The sequence below is a fragment of the Montipora capricornis genome, chromosome 3 (assembly GCF_036669925.1).
Source record: "Montipora capricornis isolate CH-2021 chromosome 3, ASM3666992v2, whole genome shotgun sequence".
NCBI lineage: Eukaryota > Metazoa > Cnidaria > Anthozoa > Scleractinia > Acroporidae > Montipora > Montipora capricornis.
In genome coordinates this window covers 24,968,100-24,975,892 of record NC_090885.1, presented here as the reverse complement: position 1 = coordinate 24,975,892, position 7,793 = coordinate 24,968,100, and positions in this window count along the sequence as shown.

The following is a 7,793-nucleotide window of genomic DNA, read 5'->3' as shown; positions in this document are numbered from 1 at the left end:
TGTTTGAATGTTAGCCCTATAACCTTTTTAGGTGAAATAGGGACTATTTTTCCGACTAATGTCTTTTGTCGACATATAATTTTGTCATTCCAAAAAGTCTTACAACATCCATCGGTTTCAATTTCATAAGTACAGTAAGGTCTGGTGTCTGTGAATTCACAATTTTTGCTTTATTGCCATCTGTGAAAGATCCAGAATACACACGAACCTTAACATATGCAGGGCCTGTTATAAGGTCAATGTTCCTTGATCTTATGCACCGGCTGCAAGATCTTCAATTGAATCATTTTGGGTGAGACATAAGTTGGTTTTGCAGGTTAATGTTTCGATGCAAGTTGTTTTTTCGTCAGTTACCAATCTAACCATCAACTCGTTGTTTCCGTATATTCTCCATCGTTTACTGAAAACGAATTATTCATGAGTTTGAAAGAAAGTCGTTTTATGAAGTAAATTTTTGGCTTGTGTTCTGTCCTCTGTGTTAAAGTCAATTACTGCTTCAGCCCATCAGAGACTGATCAAACTCTAGTGATTAAGACAACGGTGGATTTTGAGTGACTTTTAACCCAAGATGCGGTGTATAATTGGAGGTTTTATAATGTAGAACAATACTTTTCGTTTTGTTCAGGGTTGGAATAAGGTTGTGGCACAACGCCTGTTTCTGATATTTTGTATTTACTTATCCGCTATTTTTTGACCATATTATGACAACACATCTCTTGGTGACTTTGATTTTTTCTGGGCCGAGAGGATAATCAGATTGGATATTAGTTTGCCTTCTTGTCTAAAGGCGGATGTCCGCTCGGAACCCTCATTATTCAATTTGTTTTTCTGGGAGAAAGCGGTTTCATCTTTTTTCCAAATAGGACCGTGGATGGTGTTGTTGACGCTATGTCATCATATAAATCTTGATTGCGCCTTTCTCTTTATTTGCTGTGACTGTGGTCCGTTGTTTCTTGGATCTACAACCATTTTAAGTCTGTTGGTACAACACGGCAAAATTTCTTGTAAAGTCGATTTCGTATGCAAATCTGCCTTTTGAATGTCCGGGGCTGATCCACGGCAGTTGGATTTTGTTGCTTAGTTGTCATTTGTTTCACATTTCACGGGTGCATGTTCGTCGAGGACTGTGTTTGAACAGGCCAGACGAATTAGACCATATATCATCAATGTTTTTCGAAAATGTAAGAGCTGCTCCATGGAACGTTTCTTAGATTAAGAGAGAATGCAGTTTTTGATCCAAAATTTGTTCAGAGATCTAAACCTCTATTGTTCTTTTACAGCTTTAGGTCTTGTGTATCTTGTTTGGTTTCTTCCACAGCAAAGATCAGATCGGGGTCACTAAATCCCGACATTGCAAATTTCCCCCTCGCGTTGTTTGCCAATCCTCAGGGTGTGATGTTAAAATAATTAGTTGTTCTCGCAGCCATCGATGAATAACTTTCAGTGTTAGGCAAAATTGTTCGACGAAGTCCGGTCAAATCTTATTAGGGGCCGGTTGAATTTTCAGTAGGTATTCAAGCATGTTCATATTCAAATCTTCGATAAATTAGTGATTTCGTTCGTTGTGGCAGTAATTCTCTCAGCTGCTAACCCGACACACGGCTGGAAAGAAATCCATGATTTTACATTTCCCAGTAGAGCGGTAACAAGCACATATCAGAAACCAATTATTTGCATCTAATCACATTGATTCCACTCCTTCTGGCTCGAATTTAATCTGAGCCCACCACGCATGGCAAGCATAGTACAGAAGCCAGGATTGCCACTCAGATGCTTGAGAAAAAAATTAAAGAAAAATATTTACAAATAGCCAATATTTTCAGTTACCCTTGCAGAGGCAAAAACAACAACAACAAAACAGTTAAAAACGAGCAAATCAAAGGAAGAGACAATGATACAAAAATGGATCTTTAAAATTTTAAAATGTTTTTCCAGTTCTTGTGATTGGTTTATGAAAACCATTTGTACAGAAGGGTTTTGGTGATGCCCAACAACAACCATGCTATAGTCAGGTACCATTCCCAAAACAATGTCAAACCATGGCATCAGGGCCGAATTTGTAACATCAATCATTCCTGCAACCTGAATAACAGAGTTTTCTTTTTCAACATTATGTCACTGATTACAATCAGTGGTCGGGTTCTAGGTATACAAATAGTTCATCCAGTTTACCTTTGTTTTCCTTTGATGGCCTGAAATGCACTTTCCAAAAGTGTTTCTGTGGTTTGCTTTGGGGGTCTCTCCAGTAGAGATCTGTATGGATAGCACCTTGCATGTCCCTTACCCTGGGCAACAACAAGTCCTGTCTCTTCGCATGTCACACAACCACTTTCGCCATTGTGCTGAGTCATATTTAGCAGAGAACCCTTCCCTTGTTAGTCATTAGATCCAAGCAGCACATCAACTTTCACATTAATTGACAATGGTTCCACTTTGAGTACTTGAATGATTATCCCTGAAACAAAATTTATGTTTTAGAATGTAGGAAGATGTGATGTTCTAATGGTTTTATCCACAATATCCCAGTGATTGGCATAACAAAATCGTTTATATTTTAGTCTCTCATGAACCATCCAGGATTAATGCTTATCTTATTACAAAAATGCCAGGAGGAAAGGATGCATATTAAATTTGGGTCCAGAGCACCATTTAGTTTGTAATGAGATCACCTTTGATTTGTTCTTCGTAAATAGTCATAAAATATTAAGTTCACATTACCAAAAATGACCTTCATTGTACAATCTGTTCATCTCGGAAGTGAATGGCTCGAAGAATGAATTGAATGGAGGTTTCCCTTCCCCTGCCAATACCCCACAACAGCATATTTCTCTTTTTTTGTCATCCCTAGATTTCATCTTCAGAGTGCATCCACTGCTGTAAGTACATGTACACCCCAACCCTTCGATCATCAAATGCCACAAAAAACTCCATCAGCAGCTAATGATCTTCAATATTACAGTACTGCAAGCGTTGATATGGTGTGACTTTACAAAATTGGTTTTGATTTTATTTGGCCCTAATTAAAAGGAATGGATCAAGTTGCCACTGAACCTTAGTTTTAAAGCAAATTTTAATATCAGTGTTTCATACCTCTGTAAGGGAGGTGAAATAAAAATGGCTAAACATGTATGTACAGTAGTGTTGTGTCTCTGGGTGATGGAAGTTCATTTATAGCTAAAAAAACTGGCCAAAGGGATACATTTGAAGAGGAACATAATGGGGCCCCGTCTGTGTTGAAAATAAAGCTTATATTGGCTGGATTATGTAGGAACTGGCCAACTTGACATAGTCTTGAGTACTTTACTCCATCAATGATATCGGTGATGATGGTTTTGCCACCTTGTTTCTTTCTTTCGTGAATTGTAGACCAAATCCCATCCCCTATAACAAATTAGGAGGAAAAGGGTTGTGGTATTGCTAAAACTCCATATTCTGGCTGCATCCACTGCTAAGTAGCCTCACCCCTTAATTTCATTGATCTAATTTGAACCCCTTCCTGAAAAGCTCATTAATCAAGTGCATGTACCACCAGGGACTGATGCTTTAACATGCAACCACTTGGGGCTAGCACATAATGCCACCCTTTAAGCCATCTTCTGGTCAATAAAAGTCAACCTTTGAAAAACTATGGTCCAGACTTCTGAAAAGTAACAGCTGTAAATTACAAAAAACTTATTCAATGACACTTCCTCCCTAACAAATTTCTCAGTTGATTGAAGATATTGACAGTCACAATACTATCTTTGTGTAGCCTTTTCTTTGTTGATTTAAGCTTCCTTTGTGCCTCAACCTGTACACAACAATAATTATTACAGTACAAAGCAATGTTAACAGAAATTAAATCACAAAGCAATCATGTAGCAATCAAACAATACGCTTAATCTTATCTCAAACTGTATGAATTATATTTCTACTGGGAAATTGAATTCCTAAACCACAAATAATAATATAGTATGCTTTGTTGTTTTACAATATGTTACAGTATAGGCTTCCACATTTATGAATCAGGTTGGTTAAGTGCTGAAAATGGGATGAGCAAGACTAGATATCATCCCTAAATTGTAGCATCATTTGTTTACTTCAAAGTTAATAGATATGTAGTGTATGTACCCGTTACAGCCTGATGTTGAACAAGTCACTTCATCCTCTCTGTCTTTAGGAAACAGGGAAAGACATTTTCACAAATGTCATAAATGCAAAGCTCACAAGTTCCACACACTTGTTGCACATTGGCATAACTCAGGGACTGCAACAGATCATTTTCTGGAGAAAGTATTTTCAATAAATCAATGACATCTTTTGCAGCTTCAGCTGTAATACAATGCCTCGCAATTAAAGAAAGAATTGCCATACAAGCAGATTCTTGAACTGGAAATGATTTTTCTCTGGAACAGTCATTTCTCTTTCATCTGCAGAGGGTGGTGATTCTATGTCACTGTCAGAGTCCTCAATTCCCTCCGAAAACTCAGAACCTGAAAAATTGCTGTCACTGCCTGATTTGCTGTCTGAAGACCATTCTATAATATCTTCATTTTTATCACTTAACTCATTTGCATCATCTTTTGTTAACTGAATTTGACCAAGAACCTCTGAATAATCTTCTTGTGTTGGCGCTGAGTTGCCTTGCTCAAAGGCCCCTCTAGTTTCATACAAGGATGTTTCAAGGGCAGAAATTGATTCATTCAACTTGTGAACACTACTTCTTGTATTTTTATAATTAGCCAATTCTTCACTGCTCATTTGGCCCCCTGGGAAAGTCTCCCCAATGCCACATGATCCTCGAAATATTATACAGGCTGTGTCACTTGCTGAAGTGGCAGGGGAAGCTTGCTTTGAACGTTTTGCGTGGTGGTACTTTGTGGATTTTGGTACTGGAATACTGGAATCCTCGACATATTTCTTGTACTTTCTTGTAATGCAAACCACTGTAAAAAAAAAAAAAGAAAAGAAAAGCAAGAAGCAATGTTGCTAAGGATGTGTATACTGAACTTGAATGGAAACATTGATTGGCAAACAACATGGCAAACAACATGTATTTTTTGAAGGGATACAAAGAACGATTCATCAGTTACCTTCAAGACATTAGTTATATACGTATATGTATATCTATATATCTATATATCTATATATCTATGTGCATATATGTATATACGTATATATGTATATATGTAATTTGTTTCCTCCTCATCATGATGATTGTCATTTTAGACCAACCCATGGCCATTAAGTAGTTCGGGATCATGGAAAAATTTGTATGAACATACAGTGTTACATCCATTTGTTAGGAAACCATTAGTTATTCGTGAAAATGGCTTCTAAAAGTAACGTGACTCGTGAATGTAGGGGAATTTAACCTGTGATCCTGAGTGATGGACCCTTAATGATCCAAACCCTGTGACATCGATCGCCATCCAAACTTCCATTCAGTTCACAATCTAATGATCCACATGTACACTCCTCAAGAGAAATCTTAAATACGGTGTGGTTTCATAAATGGTGGAACTTTAAAAACTAGCGTCAAATCATTTCGGAAAACATGTAATACTTCAAATCCTTGTAAATGTGATGTAAAAGCTTTGTTTATAGTGGAAGTGCACTTAGCTATCAAGCTACTTTACTGGCACCCCACTTTTAACAATATGAAAGAAACAATTCAAACTTAACAGAAACATTTTTGAGAACCCCAACTGGCAGGAGGCAACCAGTTGGCTATTTACAAAGTGTGATAGAGTTGAATCCAGGACAACCGAAAACAAATCCTAACCAGAGGTTAGAATGGGATTTGAACACGGAGCCGCTGCATGCATACCAACGCCCTAACCACTCGACCACCTGGCTCCTAAAGTTTCTCACCTTTGCCGTGAACAGTTTTCAAGTGACTCTGGATCCTTTGCAATCTTGACAATTTTCGGAAACAGAAAGCGCATTTAAAGTACGTTACATTTCCTTTGTTGATTTTTTTATGAAGCATTTGCGTTTCTTCAGCAGAACTCATCACAAATACGACAAATTTGAACAAAAAACGACCACTGTTTTTTGTCCTTAGGACTCGCACTGTTTAAAGCCGAGAAGAGGCTGGGGGCGACTGCTTGGCCCAATTTCCCATGATGCTTGCTTCTCTCGGCGCTTTCTTTCGAAATCAGTTTTCGGTTGAGCGCTCCTTCGTTCACGCTTCCCTTGACGTTTTCTTTCGACTAATTTCAGTTAATAGTTAAATATCCTTTAATTGCTTGTCAAAATAGTTTTTTTGTGGTCCAGTGGGATGGCGAAGACAGCGTGAGCATCTTCGGGGAAGCACAACTTGCACATAGCAGCGATGAAGATATCACCGAAGGAATGACGGTTCAAGTCTTGTCTGGCAAGAATTCTAAGGGAAGAAGCATGCTGTATAAAGGGACCGTCCTAAAGATATTCGGTAAGTGGATTTAAATATGTCAATTTTCTGGGTAAAACTTTTCCACAGCAGTCGAGTACATAATAACTGAAAGGAAGTGCGACAATGATTATGGCACTGGCATGCTTCACAAAGTGAGACACGCTGTTATTTATGATGAAAATAAATCTTAAGCTTAAAATGATGTGACGGTTTTCTTTTCTGTTCTCATGTTGTCTCCCGAGGCCTTCTTACAGCAATGAACTACTATTAAATGTTAGATACTGTCTATTCTGTGACATGCTTTGTCAGTGTATACGTACTATGAAATGTTGGCAGAATGAAGGCGTCAATGTGAAGCTTTTATAAGTTAAAACCGAATAAACCATTCCTTCAGATGCTTCAAAGTTCGTTAAATAATATATCTTGCCTTTATTGGTGATAGCATCACAGTCAAAAGCAGTAAACTATGAAAGAAGTCTCACTGAGCTCCAAACAATTGAAAACGACAAAGTTACTGGTGATTACATGTATGCAGCAAATTATTTTTCGTAAAATGAAAAGCCTCAAGCCTTTCCTTCTTGCAGATTTTTGCTAAAGGGATCATAAAATCAGCCTTTTTTTGCATTAGTTGAAGGAAACCTGGCTTGTCAGTGCAAAAATTTGGTTTATCAACGGAGTTGATAATGTAAATTGACCACCGTACAGAGATCAGTGCAAGACAACTCAAAGTATCATGGACATTCATCCGTGTTTAACTTGAATCAGTTTAGTTATAGTGTAGATATCAGTGACATGACCTAGTTATATGAATGTCCCATTGCCAGAGCCAAATTATTGGTTGCTGAAACAAAGGGTTCTTTAGTTTTTGTGGTTGGCACATTTGAATATCAAAAAGAATGGTTGTTAACAGGGATCTTCTCTATAAGAAGTTTTTATCATAAGATTAATTAGGAGAAACTTATTTAAATGTACAGCAGGAGAGAAAGAAAAGAGGATAAGAAAGCCCTCAAGAAAATGGATTGAAGAAAAGGGAAGCAGTGACCAAGGTAATAAGCAGCAAATGTACACTGCAAACTCGTTGTTTTTCAACAGTTCATTTGTGACTTCACTTTTTGTCTAACTTTCGTTTTTCTGTCTTAGACGTTTCTGAAGAAGAAAGTGAAATTGAAAAGGCAAGCAAAAAGACCACATGCAACAAGAAAGATTATTTTAGACAGTAGTAAGCCTCTGCTCACTAAGAGGAAAAACTGGATGTGTGGGGAATGACCGATCCCTCAATGCACATCCTGAAAATCTTGGTGGCTTCAACTAGAATAATATTCAAAGCCCATCATTGGCCATTAAAGCCCATCATTGGCCATTGGCTGAAAAGTCCACAACACCTCACATTCAAAGAAAATAATGTTATTTTCTGTTC